This window comes from Acinonyx jubatus, chromosome B3 (genome assembly GCF_027475565.1).
Source record: "Acinonyx jubatus isolate Ajub_Pintada_27869175 chromosome B3, VMU_Ajub_asm_v1.0, whole genome shotgun sequence".
NCBI lineage: Eukaryota > Metazoa > Chordata > Mammalia > Carnivora > Felidae > Acinonyx > Acinonyx jubatus.
This window is the reverse complement of record NC_069386.1, coordinates 35,169,981-35,191,445: the sequence shown is the minus strand read 5'-3', so window position 1 is coordinate 35,191,445 and position 21,465 is coordinate 35,169,981. Positions and strand designations below refer to the sequence as shown.

The following is a 21,465-nucleotide window of genomic DNA, read 5'->3' as shown; positions in this document are numbered from 1 at the left end:
GTCCACCCTTTCCTTGAACGTGCACTGAGCACCTACCTCATGCTGGCAGTGAGGCCCAGGTGATGGCGGGGCTGAGGGTAAGGTGCCCCCAGCCGGTGGAGGAGAGAGATGGTCACCAGTCCAGGGTCACCCGGTGCAGTCAGTTTCGTGATGGGAAAGCACTAGTGATAAGGAGCACGTGGCGGGTATTGGGGAGCATTCCAGACCGAGGGAAATCTGTACGTGACCCTGGACATGCTTTGCTGTTAGCCCTGACAATGATTCTCCACTCCTCCTCTGTCTCCCCGGTCTGGCTAACTCAGGCCTTCCTGATTTCTCACCCGGACCCTCCCGTGACCTCCTAACTGGTCTCCTCTCTTGGCCTCCAGCCCACCCCACCCAGTGCCACCAGAACATCCTTTCCAAGACACAAATCTGAAGACCGCTCCAGGAAATGGCCAACTTTGATTGAGCCTGAGGCCTATCACAGTTAGGGTCTTTTCTGTGCCCCCCGAGCTGTCCTTCCTCCTGCTCTAGACCGCTAGCCACATTCCACTGCCCATCCCTTCCCAGCCGGGGGGCACGCAGGTGGGGGTCTAGCTGTGGGCCCCGAATGCCCAGTGAGAAAAGGAGGCAGGAGCCGCAGACCATTCTTTAGCACGTTCTGCCGTGAAGGGGAGCCGGAAAATCAGAATGGGAGCCGGGGAGAGGCGTGGCGGTGAATGGAGCTTGGTGTTCATTATAAGAGATTCTAGGGCATGCGCATCCTGCTGGGGGTGACCCGGTGGACAGGGACAAGATGGGGTGCGGAAAGAGGGGACACCCAGGTCTTGGAGCAGGCGAGGGAGGTGGGATCCTGGCCCCAGGTGGAACAGGTGGCCTTCGGCAGAGCAGTGGCCTTCGTCCGCTCATCGGGAGGGAGGAAGGAGAGAGCCGGTGTCAATTTCCCGATGGGACGATGAGGGAGTTCTCTCTGACTGCTGCTATCTTCAGAGCAAAGCATGAGGCCACCGAGGGTGGGAGTGGCGAGGGGCATGTGGAGAGGAGAAAGGATAAGACATTTGTTTGGGAGAACGGGGTCGTACTTGCCAAGGTGGTTGTGCCACGGTAGTGACTGAGACTTGAGGCCATGAGGAAAGGCCGTTTGCTTTCTCTCCGGCCGTGTTCGGAGTGGGCACAGGCATCATGCAGGTGCATGGATGGACGGAGCTGAGGCTGGGCATGGCTTCGAAGTGTAAAGAAGGAAGAGAGGAGAAGGATTTGTGAAGGGTGGACAGGAGGGCAGCAGATGGGCATTGGTCCTGGGATGGCGGTGGTTGGTGGCCTGGGGGCCCCGTGAGGCTGGGGGGAGTGGGATCTGGAAGGTTAGCCAGTGGCAGGTGGTGACCAGGTGGGGTGCTTGAGGCGGAGATTGTGTAGATGGTAAGGTCAGGGTGTGATGCCCATGGCTGTGGGGTGGGTCAGATGGTTGGAGCCGGCCAGGTGGAGGAACAGAGAGGCCTCAGTGTTGGATGGATCCTCCAAGTGGACGTGAGGTCGCCCAGTGGGGCTGGAGAGGAAGCCAGTGGGCCAGGGTGGCGGGTAAGCCTGCAGTGAATGAGGGGAGCAACCCAGGGGGCAGCGGATGGCCCTGCCGCTAAGATAGTGGTGACAGGTAAAGTCACTTGGCATAGGATTCAGAGGAGCTGGGGCTTTTGGAGGGAGAGGGCGGATAAGAGGACACCCACCTCACCTCTGGGCCCCAGGCGGTGTGGGACACGGAAGAGAAAACAGTCTCCCCTGGGGAGGTGCCGGGGCAGGGGTGTGTGTGGGGACAACCAGGTATCTGTCAGGGCAAGACGTTCAGAAGAGACGTCGAGGAAAAGGGGTGTCAGTGATGACAGGCCCCGCCTCCCTGGCGCTAAGGGAGGGGGGCTGGAAACCCCTGTTTCTATGTGATGCTTAGAGACCGCCCCATGAAGGATACACCAGCCCCACGCCTCTCTTGCTTCTGGTTCCTCAGCAGCAAAGCGGCGTCACAGTCGCTTGCTAGTGGACGATAAGGATGCTTTGGGATGGGGGTGTGGGCCCAGCCCCAGGCCTGGTCCGGTGGCCCTCGGGTCTGGCGGGGGGCGGGTGCGGGGGGGAGCATCCAGCCAGGCGAACCCACCAGGTGGTGGTGGGAGGCTGATGGCCCTGCTTCCCCGGGCAGGCCCCGCCCTCCGCTCTGTCCAAGTTTTCCTGGTAAGAGATGCGACGCATTTCGAGGGCGATTGAACATTGGCAGCGCCCCGTCTTGGCAGGCGCTCGCGGCACAGGTGCGTGGGTAATAGTGAGGTGCGGGGAGAGGGGTGGAGGTGCGGCCCGGTGCTGGCCTCCGGCGGGAGTAGAGGGCACCGGCCAGAGATGGGGGGAGGGGGGCATGGGCCCAGCAGCGGGTGATTCCTCTTGGCCCCGGCAAGGGACCTCAGTGCCCCAGCCTACGTGGGAAAGAATCTTGCATTTTTTTCCTCATCCTATCAAGAGGGGGTGGAATTCAACCCAGGGGAGCTGGTTTCCAGGGAGATGCCCACTGCCCCCTGGTCCTAGCCCTGTGGTGCCTGGGGACACCAAGGGCACCCGAAGCCACCTTTGCCTGTCCATTTTGCAGATGAGCAGTGGAGACCCACAGAGGCTGCTTAGCCTGTACGTAATAGCTCACCTCCCCACGACATCTTTCTTATCTGGGGCCGGATCACCAAGGGACCTGCCGTCAGGAAGGGTGGGGCTGCGGGTAGGGGCAGCCATTCCTGACGCTCAGGAGGGACAAAGGGCTTTTTGGAGGAAGCAGGATGTGACTAGGACCTGGGAGGACGGGCTGGCCCTGCCAGTGTGAGAAGGAAGGGCCTTCCTGGGGGGAGGAAACAGCAAGGACAAAGATGTGGCTGTAGGGTGAGATGGCATGATTCCAGATCACAGACCGTTGATCCTGCGGCTTGGGGGTCACTGGACTTATGTGATCCCCTCTTTAGACCCTCCGCTTGTTGATCGGAGGGAAAAGGGTCCTCATCTGGCCCTCGCAGGTGCACACTTGGGCTCACTTAATCTCCTCGTCCGCCCTGAGGGGCAGAGGCTATTGGCTCCGTTGTGCAAATAAGGAAACTGGGATCAGCCAGAGGCCTTTGAATTCAATCTTGTGCCTCCCACTGCTCACAGCCATGTGGGGAGCTCATGTTATGCACCCCTAACTAAGCACCACACAGAGGGGAGAGGATCCCCATCATCCCACAGGCAGCCCCTGGGAGACCGATGGTCATTTGTCCTCAGAGGCAGCGGGCAGAGCTATGAAAGCACAAGGCCAACTGGGACCCCAGCTCACTGCCTGGACCCCCTTGGACCTATCAGGTTCCATTCTGCCTTCTGTTCCCCATTGCTAGTACGCGGGGTCTGGGTGTCCCATCTCATGTCCCATCACCTCTATTTTCTGGGACTGCTTATGCTTCATTTGTTGCCTCCAGCCTGTGTTGCTCCACTCCTGCCCCCATGACCCTCCCCAGCCGTGGATCGAATCTTCTTCAGCTTCAACATTTCAGGATCTGGGAAGTGTCACAACCCAACCCCATGCAAGTGGGGTCTGTCTCCAAATGGGCTTACCCATTGGTGCCAGCCCCGTCCTTTAGGAAACTTTTGGGTCTGGATTCCCCACTTGAAAGTGCACGTACATCCAACGACACATGTGACGGACCCACTAGGGCTCTGATAATGGGAGCTGTCGTTGGCCGAGCGCCTGCTATGTGTGGACACACCAGGAACCATATCCATATTATACTCTCCCTGCCGGGATTGGAGTTGCCTCTCCATCCGGCCCAGAGAGGTGTCACGTGACTTGACGAAGCTCTCACAGCTTGCGAGAGGCAGCGCTGGGAGATTCGAACCCAGAACTCTGTGACTTCAGTGCCTGGGCTCATGCTGTGTGACCCCCCCCCCCCCCTGGCTGGGCCCCAGGACACAGAGACATTCTACGTTCGTGCCCCTGTCCGCGGAGCACCCCCCCCCCCCATAAGTTTCCTCTCCGCGAGGCGAGGGGATCTATGATCTGGAAGCATCGACTGCCGGGGACCACTACCCAGAAAGGACAGTCAGACCCACCGTGTGGCCTCTCCGTGCTGTTCGTGGGTGGGGGCCTCCCTCCCTGGTGCAGGCGGGCAGGCGCGCACAGCGGCCGTCTCCAGGCAGCCGTAGGATGAATAACTGATGGTGATTAGCTAAATCATAACATCGCTCATGCCATGCATAAGTGATGAACCAACTGGTGCCAGGCGGCGCTGAGCAGCAGCGGGCACCCCCGCCCCACCCCCCAGCCCAGAGAAGCCACCACAGCGCTGCCTCCCTGTGTTATCTGGCACATCAAGTTCTGCGACAATGAATATAGATTGACCTTATTATAGCAGCCGGCTGCTGATGCCAGGCGCAGCCAGGCATACTTTGCACAAATTAAAGGTGTCAGCATGTAATTTACGGTTCATGGCGAAAAGGGGTGGTGGTGGGGGGGGGGAGGCACCGAGGCAGGTAGAAGGGAAGGTGGGCTGGCTCCGGGGTTTGCACCAGGAGCCCACACGCTAATGACAGGAGGTGCAGCCGAGGCGTCAGTTTCGTCCCGGTTTGCACATTTGTAGCTCTTCCCTGCTCAAGGGGAGCAGCCCCCCTCCCCCCAGCTCCCCCCTCTCCCGCCCACCCCCCTGTGCGAGCGTGTGTGTGTTTCAGCTAAATTACTGGTTTTACCTGAAGAGCGTAAAGTAGGTGTGCTAATTTACGGCTGGGCAGATAAAGCTGCAGTGTGGGGCGCTGTCTGGGAAGCCTGTAATACAACATCATTTTACTAACACACCCGAGAGCAGCTTGACATCTCGAGTTGGGCCTGTGATTAAAGTTGTCGTCTTCCTCCCCCTCCCTCTCCCCGCTCCAACAGATTCAACTCCAAGCAATAGATCTCGGTTTTCTTGCCATCCCACTGATATTCACAGTACACAGTTTGACACAAAGAGTAAGTTATACATCACAAACAACAGCCTCTGCTCTTTACCGCCCAGAATTAATTTTCCATTTGCGAAGCTCCCTGCTTCTCCAAGCCCGTTTTCCTGTCGAGCGGGCCTGTATTCTAGAAAAGGGCAGGGGAGGAAAACATCAGGTCAGGACTGGAAGGGGATGGCTCGTTTAGCCCCTCTGGGTTACAGATGAGGAGGCCGGGGCCTGACGCGGGGACCAACACATCCTCCTGTGTGTTGGTGGCAGAGAAGGGGCTGAAGCCCCGTCTTTGGATGGCTGTGTCAGCCACGTCCCCCCGGACCCTGCAGAGTGGAGAGGGTGGGTGGGGGTGTGGAGGAGCTGGGAGATCACCAGGCTGCCCCAGTTGTCTCCCACCCGCCCTGTGTAACCTGCAAAACTCTCTCTGCCCTTCTCTGAGCCCCAGGAGGGGGACCTCTAGGGGCTGCCTGTGCCTCTGGCTTGGCAATGGAAGGCACCAGAATGAGAAGGGAAAGTGGGAGGAGAAAGATTGATCTCTATGTCATTTGCTTCTCTCTGCTGTGATGCTGTGGCTCCGGGAATGACCACCTCCCTCTGTGACTGTGCTCTAGCGGGGTGGCCCCTCTTCCACATCTCCAACTTTCCCTCTGGGTTCTGGCAATGCCGTCTGCCCCAGCCTCTTTAGGTCTGGGGCACGAGCACCGCCTGCTATCACAGACGCTCATGACCCTTTCCGGTCCCCTTAACCCTGGCCGCCTCTGTCAGCAACCCCGCTGCTCCTGTCTCTTCTATTGAACTGTTTGCGGGGAATTCTGTCTTCTGCAGGACAGCTCCGAGGGCCATTTGAAAGGTTCTTTGAGGACTCTGAACCTCACCTGTTCTTTGTGGAGGACCCACGCTTGCCTGAGTCCTCTGTCTACAGGCACACGCTGGGTGGCAGGTGTCCAAATCTCCCATATGGCAACCCATCAAGTCAGGGGCCCTCTGGGGCCCTTCAGGGGCCTCTGACTGCCCCCTCCCACCAAGCCCTGTGCTAAGGGCTTGCACGCTTCAGCTCAGGGGGGCCCATGGCGGCCCCCCGAGGTCACGTCTGTTTAGGCTCATCTAAGAGATGTGGAGCTGGAGGCTTGGAGAGGTTGAGGCGCTTCCCCCGGGTCACCCAACCCAACCTCGGGCAGCCGAGCGCAGCTTCGAACTGGCTCCGGTGCTGAGCGCCTTCCTCTACGCCGCATGGGAGGTTCACCTCGCTGAATTCACAGAGGACACGCACACGCACACACACGCACACACATGCACACACATGCACAAATGACTAAATGCCTTTTGCGAGCGGTAGATGAGAGTGGGCGAGGAGGCAGGGCCAAGAGTGATGAGCACTGGAGGTGGCAGATGGGGCGGGTAAATCTGGGAGGGCCTTCCGGAGGAGGTAAAGAAGTACTGAAGAAAATGATGTCTGACGGAAGCATGTCGCTGGGAGCTTTCTAAGCACCCCTCTGTGGACCCGTTGTGCCCGAACCACCAGGTTGGCCAGGGGTTAGGGAATAGGGATTATGGATTTACCTCTGACTTACTCAATTGGAATCTCTAAGGGTGCGGCCCAAGAATCTGTTTTGTTTTGTTTTGTTTTGTTTTGAGGCAAATCCGATATGTAGCCGGTCTGGGTCTGGGGCAGCCCAGGCCCTCCACGTTTTGCATAGGGAAGGTATACAAAGGAAGTGGGACAGGCTGACTGTCCCACAGCTGCCGATTCCAGGGCCTGGTCTTGAACCCGGGCTCCCTGTGCAGCGCCCTCCCCTCCGCTCACCCAGGGGGCACGGTCTCACAGCACCCCCGCCTCCCCTGGCCACTCTGCAGCCCTTCTTCAAGATGGCAAGCGGGGGGTGGATGAAGGTGGTGGCAAAGTGAGAACGCTCCTAGAATAACATGACATTTAGAAATATGAATCAGCTGGCACTTTCTGTGTTCTCTGCACCAATCCCCCTCCGTCCCCCACCCTCCCCTTCCCAGGCACTGGCTCCAAGCTGCAGGAACACCAGGACTGGACATCCAGTCCAGGAGTGGAACCAGGAGGGGGCCACCCACTTGGAAGAGTCTGTGAGGTCTGAGATGACTGTGGGGACCTGGGCTCCATGCCAGGGGCTGCCCCGTCTTGCTGTGTGACTTTGGGCAAGGTGGGGCACCTCTCTGGGCCTTAGCACCGGGACGCTCACCGCCACTCCTGTCAATGCCCTTGGGCTGCTGTGTGAAGGATGACCCTCTAAGGCTCGCTCTTTTTTTTTTTTTTTTTTTAAGGGAGCCTGGGCTTCTGTCTCACACCCTCCCCAGTCCCCTGCAGCAGCCCGCTGTGAGTCAGCTCAGTGTGTGTTTGCGCCCCCTACCCCCAGATCAGGCCTGACCCCCCCCCCCCCCCGCAGTCCGCCACGGTGCTGCGTGCACAGCAGGTGCCCCAGCAGGTGCTTGGAGTCCGTGCACCCACACTGGGCCCTCTCGGGCCTGGAAGGCACAAGGCTTGGTCTCAAGAGGGGCGCCCTTGACCCCCTTCCCCGACCACATCTGTGAAATGGGGCCGGTGGTGAGGCTCACAGGCTGAGGACCCCTTTCTGCTCTTGGCCTCCAGGTCCCTCCGCTTCCGGAGAGCCGGCGGGAACGTGGAGTTAGAACCCCAGACAGCGGTGTTTCATGCGCCACATGTATGTAGTCACTCAGCAGGGCTGCGTATATTAGGTGCTTAGTTAATGCACCTTAAGAAAGGGGGAGAGGGAGAGAGAAAGGTGGGGTCAGGCTGGGGTGTGCAGCCCTATCAGCTGGCTCCCGCCCATCCCTCCTCTACTTTCACCTCTTCCTGATGAAGGTCACCCCGGCAAGGATGGCGGGGAAGGACATTGGAGGAAGCTTCCTGCAAAGCGGAGCTCCATTCTAGAGACTAGGGAAATTCCCCTGCAGTTCCCAGCCCCCTACTCGGAGGAGCCCTCTGGGTGGCAGCGGGGACTCAAAGCTGAAAACCCCAATGGCAAACCACCCCACCCCAAAGTTCCACTGAAGGAATGCGAGTTGTGGACCCGTCTAGGAAGGATGGGATGTCGGTCGCAACTGAGCGAGGGTGTGGGTACGGGTAAGTCGTTGAGAATAATGTACCCCAGAAGCGGGAAACCTAAGAGCAGGGAGACTTTCTACGTCCAGGGGCCCGGGGCCCATTTGTGGTTCCTCACCTGGCTTTGTCACCTGCCACTAGCCCTTAACCGTCGGTCACAAGTAGACGTTTTGCTCCCCTGTGTGTGACCTGGCATGTGGTCAGAGCGCCCTGCCTTACCTGGGGCTTGTCTCCACCAACGTCCTGGTCGGCCTTGCCCCTCGCCCAGGCAGGAAGTGCCCTTCGTCCCCTCTCTAGGTGACAGGGCTGCCCTGCCATCAGCCAGCTGGAAGAGTTTATGTCCTGTGATCTTTTTTCAAGGCGAATTTCTTCTTCTTTGCTCTTTGTCCCTTCTTTGTTTGTTTGTTTCTCTCAAACAGGATATGGCCCAGAAGCATCACCTTTCCCACACTGGACCTGAATGCCATTCCCCAGGGGTGCAGGGTCTTTGATGGCACGTTGGGTGGGGAGGCTGTTGGGACAGCGTGGGCCCTCGCCTGGTAATGAGGCCTCAGGGAGCTTTAAAGTCAAGAGGAAACCCTGAAGAGCTGCAACCAGGCCAGTTAACTCCTGAGGAAGCAGGAGCCCCAGAGAGGCTACGCGACTCACCCAGTGACTTAACATGCTTTTTAAAAAAAAAAAAAAATTTTTTTTTACAATTATTTATTTTTGAGAGACAGAGTGAGACAGTGCATGAGTGGGGGAGGGGCAGAGAGAGAAGGCGACGCAGAATCGGAAGCAGGCTCCAGGCTCTGAGCCGTCAGCACAGAGCCCGACGCGGGGCTCGAACCCACGCACTGTGAGATCATGACCTGTGCCGAAGTCGGACGCTCAGCCCACTGAGCCACCCAGGCGCCCCAACATTCTTATTTGGTAGAAGAATGAGGAAAGGAAGTTGGCCCCGGGTGGTGCCACAGCTCTGCCAGGAACACCAATCTCTGGGCTCCCGGTTCTCTCCCAGGAGGCTCTGCTGGCGCCTTTACGTGCACGATTATTTATAAAGTGGCTGTGATTATCCCAGTTCTGCCGATGAGGAAGCCGAGGCCCGGAACCGTGACATGCTGGGTGAATAATTACACCTTCATCTCTACTGAGATCAGATGCCGCAGGTCTGGGGGGGGTGTGTGGGGGGGTCCACGTGTCAGCAACTCCAGGAAGCCCACGGGGAGTGCTCCCTGCTTCAGGATCTTAATGAACTGCTTTCGAGGGACAGAAAAAGAGAAGAAGGAAGCAAGGAAGCATTCGTGAGGCACCCACTCATGGCGGGGGACAGTGCAGGTGCTCACGGGTCCTTCTGGGCCACCCTGCAGAGGGCTCGTTTTATAGATGAGGAGGCTGAGGTTCGGAAGGCTCAGGTTCAAACCCAGGGCTGGCTAACTCCCAAGCTCAATGCGCCTTTCTCCCTTAGTCACCCCTTTAGTTTGTCATTCTAGAATTGATTCCTGGGTGCCGTCTTGTCTCTGCGACTCAGCCCGTTGACTCCAGAGATTCTGTCCTCATGTGTACATCCTGCGGCGGCCCTGGGGCTCAGCTCAGGTTGATGGTCGGCGAAGATTCAAGACCCTGAGAAGGCAGACGGGGCATGGGCCCCCCTGGAGCAGGCCGGCAGGGCTCAAATTGCTCATCTGTCGCTTCTGAGCACAGGGACCTTGGGTGCTCAATTCTTCCCTGGGGGCCTCAGCTTCCTCATCTGTAACGTGGTGGTGGTAATAACCCCGAGTCTCAGGCTCACCGTCGGGGGGTGGGGCGGTGATGAGCTGTGTGTCAAGCACCCCGCCTGACACAGATTGGGGGCACCAGGCCGAGCACGTGCCATTCTCATCAGCTGAAGGGGTTCCCCGGGTGCCCCGACTCCCCCCTAGGACCTGGCCCTCCCATCCTGGGGGAGGCCTGCCTCTCCTGTGCCCTGTGTGCATGGGGGCCTGCGTCCAGCTATGGGTACACAGGGACCTGTTGGCCCTTGTGTCACTGGCCGTGGGTGGCAGCCAAGTGTGCCCAGCCCTGCAGACTGTCAACCCTGGGAGCCAGGCTGGGTTCCTTGGTGCCTCTAGCCACCCCGGGGGAAGGCAGGGAACTCAGTGAAGGGGCCGGCTTCCCCCTGGTCTGCCCACAGCTGGGGAGGAGCCCTGAAGACGGACTCCTGGCCTCACAGCTAGGGAGGTGGTGGGTGGTTGCCAAGGGGACCAGAGCACCGTCATGCGGACTTGCTGTAGACGGAGGCCAGTCACGTCTCAATCACCAGCGTGGCAGTTGCCGAGGCCCCAGTCACGGTGGAGGAGGAGGCCGGGGGCGGGAGACGGAGACACTCAGGAGGTGTGATGGGCAGGACCTGTCTACACCATCTAGGCTTGGTCGTAGGTGGCAGGGGCTCCTTTGGGTGCTTAAACCAAACCGACCCCTCAAAGGGGAGGTTGGGGCTGTCTGAGGCAGGGGTGCTGCTAACTGCGGGCTTTCTTCTTTGTACTGAACTGTTCCCTGGAGGGAGGTGAGGAGGGGGTCCGAGATTCTGCGTGAAACCGCAGCTTGTATGTCTACATCTATACAATGCACCCCCTCCCCCACCCCGGCTCTGAGACTCATCTTTACGGAGGCGATACTTTTCCATCGCAACCACCCAGCTCCTGGGGGACTTCCGATCCCCAGGCGGGAGGTCCTCTTTTATGATCTTTATGATCGGAGGTCACGCTGCTGTTTAGGAGTGGCCTTTGGATTTCACATCCATCAGTTTCTTTGTTTGCTAGGCAGGCTGGGCCGGCTGGGGAAGTGAAGCTCCCAGGTGTCTTTGTGATGCGAATGGGGGTCTCAGAAAGGGTCCTGAGGTGCTGACGGTCTCAGAAAGGGTCCGGAGGAGAGAGGGCCAGCAGGGCTGCCTGGAGTTTGGTTTTGGAGCCTCTGGGCAGGGGTCAGTGCAGGAAGGAGCCTATGAAGGAAAAAAAAAAAACAAAAACCAGTTACCAATATATGCATAGGTATTTGTTTATTCATTAGGCACATTCAAATGTCATACTATGTTATGTACACAACGAAAATGTACAAGTATCGATGTTTTTAAATGGGATTTTCATATGCAAAAAACCATTCCTGTTATTTTCTTCCCATGGGCCAGTTGCTCTGAGGAGCCCTGGGGTTTCTGTGCCCGCCGTGCAGAGCACAGACGAAGAATGTAGGCTTTAGAGTCCAACAGACCTGTGTCTGAATCCAGGCTTTTCTTGTCATTATCCGTGTGGCTTTAGGCCAGCCTCTGGACCTGAGATGTTTCTTCCTTTGTCAAATGGGACAGAAAGTCCTACTTTGCTGTGTGGCTCAAAGGAGATGATGGGTCCAGGGCCTGGCAGGCTGGAGGAGCTCGCGTTCAGTAACTATGGCGACGATGATGTGCCTGGGCTTGCCCTTTCTTGTTGAAATTAACGAAATTCAACTCCAAATACCACGGGCCCCACAGGCCGGTTTTCTGGGCTGCCCGTTATCACGAGGGACGGCAGGTGCTGAGCCAGCGTAAGTTGGGAGTAAGTCTCCCTTCGCCGAATCCCGTGGCCCCGGAGTCCGTGTGGACTTGAGACTTGGCTCACGTGAGGACTGCTCAGGATCCCTGCCGGCTGGGGCTGAGAGGTGGGTCAGGTGTCTGCTTTCTCTGTGTTCCTTTTCAAATAATGGACGTGTCAGCTTGAGTTCATGGGCTGGTCACGGTTTCGATCCCTCCCGAACTTCAGAAGGCAAGTCCATGAATTATACAGTGCTGAAGCAGACGGCGCAAAGTACGGATGCATCACAAGCCGGGCTTAATAAGGACACTCCAGCTATTCTTGGAAGGCATTTGCAAGTCAAAAATATGGTGCACGGGGATCTGATGTCGACTTCAAATTCTGAAGATTTCAGCTGGGTCAGCAGTATTTTATGTTAAATCCCATCAACAAAAAATAAAGACGTGACGAGGGGGCACTGTACTTTGTTTTGCTTTTAATTTTAATTCCTTGATGATTGCACACATGGTCCAACGGGCCTGCCTCCTCCCACCCCCCTCACCGGCCTACCCCCACCAAGCGATGTCAACCTACATCTGTGTACGTCCACGGACTCAGGGTGGGGATGGAACGTTCCCTTGTCGCGGAATTCGAAAGTATTCCAACCATTGTGGTTTTGTGCTAAGTAGGGAGAAGATCAAAGCTTCCCCATTTTCTTGCCTTTCTTTCACCAAGATTTTACAGGACCGATACCTGCTATTCGCTATAATGTGTGCGTATGGGTCGTTCGAAGCTCAGTCGAGAAGAAAGAGAAGAGAAACCGGGATCTTCCCATTGACCAAAAAATGGGAACTGAGGCGTGTTGTTTTTTTTTTTTTTAAAGAAATTGCGGTGAAGGCAGGAGAACCACAGTGAATATCTCTGTCTCGGAGGGCAGACTTTCCTAAAAACGCAGATGCTGGGGCCCTGGCAATGCAGGGCTCCGGCCCTGACTTCCCTTGATAGGTTCACACATGGGTTTGTTTACAAACACAGTACTTAAGGGCAAAGGCAAGCAGTCATCAAGTGTCAGGAGAGGAGGGAGAAACAGAAGCAGGAACATCCAAGGTGCCTCTGTGGCCCTCCTTTTCTGGTCCTTCGTGACAGCAAAGGACCATGACTTATCTCACTCCCCTCCTTGGAAACTGGAGAGCCAGTAACATCTTTATGTGCACAAGGGCCCGGTGTACCTGCGAACCCTCAAGCGTAGACGCATCGGAGGCAGTAACGAGGGTATTTATGGCAGCAGCAAAGTGCAGGAACAGCCTGTGGATTGGAAACCTTTGAGGCTGGGAAACGTCCCGGTGCTCAGAGCGAGCACTTCCCAAATTTAGATATGCGGAAGAATCCCCTGGGGATCTGGTCAAAGTAAAGAACCTGATTCTGGGGAGGACCTGAGAAAGTCTCCAGTCATGTTACTGCTGCTGGTTCGCAGAACACGCTTAGGATATCAAGGATGCAGACCGGGTTCGTTCTTCCAAAGCAGAAGTACGTTCAGACTGTTGTGGAATCCCTGGGATCTGGCACCGTGAGGGGGATGTAGAAAGGCCAACACCTGGCTTGTGGCTTCATGTCTCCTTCTAGACCTGTACCCTAGATGGTTGGCCCACTGGAGATGGAGGTCCAGGGATGCCGGACAAGCTGTGGGCAGAGGAGGAGCACCAGGCCATGCGGGAGAAGCACTGGGTTCTCCCGGGACCACCTGGCTCTATTACTCAGCCGTGTGGCTCCGGGCGGCCCGCCATGGCTTCCTTTTCCTCACCTGTGTGGGGTGAGGGGGGGGGGGGGGCTTCCCTACAGCATTCCATAAAATCGAGTAGGATCGAGATTCAGGGGCTGGATGATGCCCCAGGCAATAGCAGCTGTGGGAAGAGAACCTCATAACTCTGGGTTTAAATCATGGTTCTAGTAACACTGATAGGTCCTTGGGCAATTTTGCTCATTTCCCTGAGCCTCAACGATTAGGACACTGCCTAGGCGACCCGTGAGCGTGAGCCGAGGCAGTCTTGAGAGAGAGAGAGAGATGTGGGCTCTGCCCCACTGCCCTTTCTCTTTCCTTTTGGGGTCACACAGCTGGATCCCCCAAGATCAGACCATGACAGCTTCAGCCCTGCCTGAAACAGGCCTCCAGTCCTGGTCTCCCAACCCAAGCCTTTCCGTGTGAAGTTCTGGAAGGTTGGTGTCAAAGCCCACCTTCCCCCACGATAAGTCTGTCCCGCTCCGGCTTGTCTTAAAAGGGAAGTCAGCCAGTGGAGGGATATAACAGCTCATCTGGACAAATCTGACAAATAGATAACTTTGCCCATGTTTATATGTCAGTGTTCCAGTGGAAAATGGAGCAGAGCACCTGCTTCCCTCAGGAATACTGCGAGCCCAGGGAGGACACTGAGAGCACAGGTTTGCTAAGCAGCTGTAATGTTTGCATCCCCCTGAGACGTTTCCCCTTCTTTTGTGGAAACTCGTTCATCTCTCTAGGACCCGTTTCTCCGTCTAATAACAGCCCCCATTTTATGGAGGGTTCTGCCCTTCCTCACTCTGGTCTACAAGGTCTGGTCGAGATTGCAGTCCTTGGAGTGGACCTACAACGCAAGCCTTGGCTAATCAGAACATGCCCTCCTCTGGCTACGGTGATTGGTTCAGTGGGCTTGGGCATGTGACCCTGGCCGGTCCAATCAGAAGGAGTCTCTGGATATTTGCTGGCCATGTTGTTCTCCATCCCCGCTCTCATCCATCACTGCATCCTTGCACTGGTAAGGCACCCTTGTCACCATCTGTTTCCCCTGGTGTCTACTGAGATTTGCCATCTAGTCTGGTCTTTGGACAGTTGCTCCCTTCCTTGTCGACATGAGCCTTGCTTTCCTCTCCGCCTCCTCTCCATCCCCACCCATCTTGCCTATCCATAGACAACCTCTGACCTTACGGCAGTCTAGCTTCGTCTATCCTTTTTCCAATCTACCATGTATGCCCGATTTCCTTCAGAGCTTTGCTTCTGATGCTAAAAATTAGGCATTTAGAACTTAAAAAGCAGTTCCTGCAAATCAAAAGCCTTAGCTTTCAAGAACTTGTCTCTGCTCTGAGTACCAAAAATGTACTTTGAAATGAAAAGAGTTGACTGTTTCTTTTCTCTTCACATCTTGCATTCCTGATAGAACAATCCTAATCTTTCTTGAGGCAAAGGCACCTTTAAAGAAGCGCACAGGGGCCTGGGAAGCACGATCATCCTGCTGTGGCAACAGGAATATTCTCAGCTCCCTGAGGCCCTTCCAAAGCTCTTGCAGGGGACCAGGAAGAGACAATTGTGGAGTCAGGGCACCCAAATTCTAATCCCAGTTCTGCCACTTAATAATTGCACAGTGTAGAGGCGCACCTCGGTGGCTCGGTCAGCTACGCGTCTGATTTCAGGTCAGGTCATGATCTCACAGTTTGTGAGTTTGAGCCCCGCATCGGGCTCTGTGCTGGCAGCTCAGAGCCTGGAGTCTGCTTCGGATCCTGTGTCTCCCTCTCTCTTGGCACCTCCCCCGCTTGCACTCTGTCTGCCTGTCTCTCTCAAAAATAAATTAAAAAAAAACATTAAAAAAATAATTGCACAGTATAGAGAAGTCACTGAATTTTCCTAAGTCTCACTTGCCACATCTGTTAAATGGGTATTTGTTACTGCACCATAGCCTTGCCTATCCTGACTAATATACTGGATTTGGGATGATTTTGAAAGTGACCTTGTGCAATGGGGGATTTACTGGACTTCAGCCTGTCTTCTTTTCTCTTTGAACTCGTTTGCACAGGGATCTCTGGGATGTTGTGGCTGGAGAGAGACACATGTGGATGGTGTTGGACACTGGATTTGTCCATCAGAGCTCAAGCAGTCAGAAGTCACTGTGGAAGGACCATGGGGGATAATTTAAGGAGCTCCAAGACCCCATCTCACGGCCGGGTAAGGCCAATGCCAACTTTACAGAAAGATAGAAGATGCTTATATTTATTTAATCACCGCAAATGTCACTATTATCACAGATGACATTAATTTTTAAGAGAAAAGGAAGAAAATATGTTACATTTCTGTTTTGTGCATATGCTGATTGAATGAAAAGTTTATGCCAGATGCCAACTTAAAATAAGGACATATAAATATTTAATTGTTTGTATGTATATGTACATTTCTGTATACACAATATGTGTCACACGGAACACTGGCTCCCAACTAGGGGCCGATGTTGCTTCCCAGGGGACATCTGGCAATGTCTGGAGACATTTTTGGCCGTTCCAGCGGGGGGAGAGAGAATGCCACTAATATCAAGTGGGTAGAGGCCGGGAACGCTGCTAAACACCTTGCGATACACGGGGCAGCCCGAATCTGGCTCAGACGTCAGTATTGCTGAGGCTGAGATCCCAGCGTGGGGAGATGCGTGGAGTACAGGGACCTTTCTTCAGTGTATCATTGACACATCTCCTTGACTTATTTAACATCCCTGTCTCGATGGACTTATCTAGAAAAAAAACCCCACAAATCACAAGCCGGGGGGGGGGGGGTTCCTCATGGCCCCTGTGAGACACAGCCTCTGTACTCTTAGGAATACACTTGGAGGCAGGCGCCTCCGTCCTGCTGGTTTCTCCTGATGACAACTGTTGACCGGTACCTAACGTCGTGTGTGGCTCACCTGGCTGGAAGCCCCACCTGTAGAAAGGGAAAGGGAGAGGCAAGGTGGGGAACTGGAGAGGAGGGGGCAAGTCATTTTAGAGCTTTATGAAGCCCTGAGTATTAGCACGTCCTTTCAATCACTGCCCCCCAAAGAACCGCGTAGGCATGGTTCGTCTCCATCCGAAGACATCAAGACATTTATAGCTACACGTAAAATGTCTATATACATAAATTTGTGCGCACATGTAAGGAGGCAAAACACTGACTGCCCTCACAGTGGGCACCGAACTCCCACAGGGCATAGGCAGTCCCTGAGAAATTTCCTTGATAAGCCACCGGACCGGAGAGAGACTCTGAAGGCAACGTTGTCATCTGGACCGTCGAATAACAAGCTGGCCTGCTACCGAAAATGGAAAAAAAATTTAACTTTTGCTTCTGGGGGGCAGGGGGGGGATGGTTAAGAAAAAAGAAGACAAAAAAAAAAAAAAACCAACCCAGAAAGGGAGAGACAGAGTCGACGATAAGATAGTGAGATGCTGGATACTTTTTGGGGTGACAGAGACCACTGGGAATGTATGGGGGGGTGGCGTCAAAGGGGGCTTTTAGGAGTCAGAGTATGGCTCTGTACCACTTTGCCACTTTTCTAAATAAAAAAAAGAAAAGAAAAAAAAGAAAGAAAAAAGAAAAAAAAAAAGATGGGCGTGAGCACGGCCCTGGGATGTTTGTCCTGCAGTGTGTGCTCAGAAATGTTAGGACCATATTAGGACATCTCTCCCATCTGCTGCTTTGGTGAGCTGCTTTGTGCGGGCCTGGGGAGAGGCTGGGCTTCCCGGAGGCGGTGTCTACGGCAGCAGGCAGCAGAGGGGCAGTGGGAGGGAGGCCTGCGGGCAGAGGCAGGCCACGGCCCGGGGAATGGGGGCTGGGGGCAAATCTAGGGGAGAGCTTGCACACCCATAAGGCACGGATTCATGGTTTCAGCCACACTGAGCAGGACTTGAAGGGGGCCGGGGAGCTGCAGCTGACAGCTGGGATGCCACACAGATTCCACCAAGTGATTAGTCCAGATGCCACTTTATTTCCAAATCTCGGTGCCGGAGATAGTGGAAAAACGCTTGGGTAAAACCAAGCGAAGGATCCGCGGCAGGCACAAATTCACTAAGAGATTCTAAACGCAGTCACAGGGACGGGACTAGCAGTTCAAGAAAGGCCTATTCCTGAGATTGATCACACGTTTGCACTTTCGGGCTCTTGACATTCCAGAGTGTGGGACGGGGGCAGAAGGAGGTGTGAGTCAGTCACACGCGGCGCTGGGCTGCCTAAGTCGGCTGCGGGTGCTGGAGGAACTGTAGGTGAGTCACCATAGCCTCGCTCGGCCGGGTGGGCAGCCTGTGGGGGCAGGGCTCCATCAGGCGGTCCCTGCCCGGGTCACCCGGCGCTGAGCACCGGATCCCTACCTCCCACAATCAGGTGAAGTCCTCCTAGCTTCTCTGGCCTCTGCGGGGCCTTTTAACTGGGAACTCAAGCCAGGCATTGTTTTCGGGCCCTCAGTGAGCACCCACCCTCCCCTTCTTCCAACGCGCCTTCCGCAGCTCCAAAGCTGGGCAGGATAAAAACACCATTTCTCAGACTCCCTTGCAGCTAGAGTTCTGAGCGTGAGTCCGGTGCTGCTTGTCAGATGCCGTCGGGCCGAGCTGTGAAAGCAGGAGTGAGGCCAGCTTCCTGTCAGTTAGCCGATGTCTGTGGGCAAACAAGGTGGGGACGTGTGGGGACCTGCTACAAGTGTCTCCGTGTCTGAGTGCCTGCCTTGTTGGAGCCACGCCAAGCAGAGGTGACGGCTTTGCGACCCTGGCTGCTGATTCCAGGCATCTGAACACAGAGTCCCTGATTCTCCACCTTCCCGGCTGGGCCAGAGGCAGCCGCTCCCCTTGTGGACTGTTCTATGGTGTCCACAGACATTCTTGGAGGTCCCAGGCAGAAGCCTGCTGCCCTCCAGCCCTCCCTGGGTTTGGTACAGTTTGGTTTTTAACCTGCTACTAAATCCCTTTCTGTTTCAAATAGCTACACTGATTTCCGCTTCCCACTGATTGACTCAGGACATTATGAAGACATCACAGGACTTGCTGAGAATGACGGGACCAATGTGTGGGTCTAGAAAGCCACAGAGGAGGAAGAGTGGCTCCCGTCAGCACTCTTCCTCCGATTCTCACCGACCAGGGGACTGTCCCTTCTGCTCTGGGCCCCAGGCTGGCAAACAGAGGCCCCTGGCTGTGAACTTGAAGGAGGCGTTCTCTCCCTGGGTCGTGCAAAGGCAGGGCAGCCCCTGAGGGAGAGCCCCTCCTTAAAGTGGACACCCCAAGTGCCTCGCTTGCCTCATTCTCGTCCTGGCCCTGCTCACAGGTCAGACCTGGGTGCCTGGTTGACGTCAGTGCTGAGTTTGGAGAATTCTTAGCCTGTGCACATGCTGTGGCTCAAAGAACAGCCTGTGGGTGCCTCCTCTGAGGGTCTCAAGCCTGCCCTGCGCTGTGCACTGTGCCTGTGTGAGGCTACAGCTCCCAGAGGCTCCTCCCTCTGCTGTCTCATCCTTGTCCCAACCTGCTGTGTGATGGAGGACGCTTGGCCCCGAACGTAAAATTGGTCTCATTAGCCAAGCCGCCATGCTGTCGCCCCATAACATCATCCGATGCCTTGGGGGAATGGCAGCTTGCGGCATTACTCTGCAAGCACCTCGTGCCCAGTGCCCAGTCAGTAGGTTGGATGAACAGAAGCATGGTATGCAAAACAAGGGAGGGGACTGCTCTGCTCCAGCTGGTCAGATATGCCTGGAGAGCTGCCCTTCCACAGGGAAACCAAGGGGCCGGGGCCCCTGAACCCGGGGAAGCCTTTGGCAAAGGGCTGAGCAATACACCGATGTCTCACAGATGCTCAACTTGAACACAAGACCCGGAAGTGTGAACTAAAGCATCAGGGGCAAGGAAGTGCTTTTTCTCACCTGCTGGATGGACGATCCCAGTAGCTGGGGACCAGAGCCGGGTGTCCTCACTCCTCTCAGCACCCGTGAAGCTGTTGGCTACACCAACAGCTAGTGGGAGGACAAGGCCAAGAGCCTAGCCAGGATTTTTTTTTTTAAGTTTATTTATTTATTTTTGAGAGAGAAAGAGAAAGCGTGAGCGGGGGAGGGGCAGCAGAGAGAGGCAAAGAGAGAATCCCAAGCAGGCTCCACACTGTCAGTGCAGAGCCCGAAGCGGGTCTCGAACCCACGAGCTGTGAGATCGTGACCTGAGCTGAAGTCGGATGCTTAACCAACTGAGCCACCCAAGCTCACCGCCCCCCCCCCCACCCCTCCCCGCAGTGGTATCTTTTGGAGGGAAACGCAAGTGGGTTCTTCTCTCTCAGGTTCATAATGACTGCGGAGCTAGTGAGAGGCAGATAGTGGAGGAGCGATTGCCTGGCTAGCCCCTCTTCTGCCTCTAAGGCTTGCTATGGGGCTCGAGGGACTGGTTGCTGAGGCCGACCTTCCAGGGTGGGGGTGCCGGACCAGCTTAGCTCAGAGATACCAGCCTTAGAACCTGTTCAGAGGGGTGCACTGTTCCCCTTGCCCAGGGGCAGAAGAGATCCCACACCGGGTGTCCAGGCAGCCCTGGGAACTCCTGGAAATACATCCGCAGTGGAGACAGAGGAAGTCATTCTGGAAGAGACTGCAGCCATTGACGGTGCACTGGCCTTACCTTTGTTACCGGATGAAAAGGGGTGCTGGTGGGGGCTCTATCTCGTTCAGTGCTCTGACAGCCTGATGAAGTGTGTGCTCGTTCAGGTCCTCGATCCTTGACCCCCTAGTTCCCAAACTCCAAATCGCCCCGACAGCCAAAGACTTTTATAACTCACTTGGTGGCAGGTCCTGGGCCAAGGCGATATGAGGTTATTTATGGTCTCAATTATCCCATTTACTGTAAATATTTATATCCCTACAGAAATACTCGTGTGTTTGTTTGATTACAGAGTTCCTCGGAACTCGCTGGTGTTCCATCATCGGCTGTCAGGGGCCATATAACTTTTCTAACATCCCACATTTCTGAATGTTGAGGTGTCTGGCCCTGAGATAAACCAGAGTGAGCCTACATTGTTTCCGTTTTACATACAATGGAAACCCACGTTCGGGAAAGAACCAGCCATCCTGCCCGACACCACGAAACTCCTAAGCGACAGGCAGTCTTGAACCCAGGGTTCTCTGACAGTCCGTCCCGTGCTCTCCGATTCCGGGAACAGGGACTGTGCTTCTTAAATGCATGTGAATTCCGAGGTTAGAACAGCTGTGTTTTCTAACTGCACTGTCACAGCCTTTCAAACCCTCTTGTTCTGAGAATCAGGGAACAATACCGAGACTCCGTAGCGCCCCTCCACTCAACCCCAAGCCCCTGATGGGATCCAGCATGTGAAGATCTCTGTAGAGCCTTTTCAGTTATTTTTATAGCAAACTTCTAAAAGCTTTCTGTGCTTTGGGTATTTATTGTTTCTGGACATCGTGGCAAGCAGAGATTTAGCCATAGAAAACCTAGCGTTTAATGGAACCTTTTGTACCGCAAATGTGTTCACGTGACCAAAAACAGCGTCAACTCGTGGGTGGTTCTCCTCCTTGTCCCCCTCTGTGTCATCCCTCCCTCTCTCCAAACCCTTGCTGATCCGGGGCCCCTGCCAGCACTCCCCTCTGATCTAATTCATGTTCAGTAATGAAGTCATTCAACAAACACTTATTGAGTCCCCATTGCTGCCAACAGTGCGGTATAAGAGGTTTTTTGGTTTATTAGAAGCACACTGGTCTGACGGACAAAAGATTGAGGTCCTGGTGCTACAAGAGTTTGAACAAGGCATTTCCCTGCTCTTCCCAGTTTAACCATGGATGAAACAAGGTCTGACCAGGGATCTTAATTCAGCCCTCCTTTGGGTATCTTTTTTAATCTTCAGGATAGCTAGCCTCATGATCACAAAAGAGCTGCCAGCAGCAACCGGAGTCACATGTTTCACAACCAGGGAGGGGGAGGCAGGGCTATTTAAAGGCATTAAGCACGGTGAGCAGACAGATTGCTTGGATCCGGTTTTGTTCTCATTGAGCCCCTGCTGGTTCTAGTGGGTCAGAAACTGACCTGGACGCTATTAAATATTTTGGGCATCACACCAGGAAAAAGTGCCATTTCTTACAGTCATTAAGCCAAAGTCTGGGATTTCCAGCTGATAGGTTTAAG

General features: G+C 55.2%; 2 long non-coding RNA genes across 2 annotated transcripts in view; both read left to right on the top strand.

Annotated features, from left to right (window-relative positions):
- Nucleotides 1-16,370, top strand: part of LOC113601866 (uncharacterized) — an 89,024-nt gene extending 72,654 nt beyond the window's left edge. Inside the window, exon 3 of the long non-coding RNA XR_003423178.2 lies at nt 15,375-16,370. This is a non-coding gene — a long non-coding RNA (uncharacterized LOC113601866). The remainder of the gene's footprint in view (nt 1-15,374) is intronic.
- Nucleotides 16,371-16,898: 528 nt separating this feature from the next.
- The window catches only part of LOC128315907 (uncharacterized), a 21,415-nt gene continuing 16,848 nt past the window's right edge, over nt 16,899-21,465 (top strand). The window contains exon 1 of the long non-coding RNA XR_008299069.1: nt 16,899-17,577. This is a non-coding gene — a long non-coding RNA (uncharacterized LOC128315907). The remainder of the gene's footprint in view (nt 17,578-21,465) is intronic.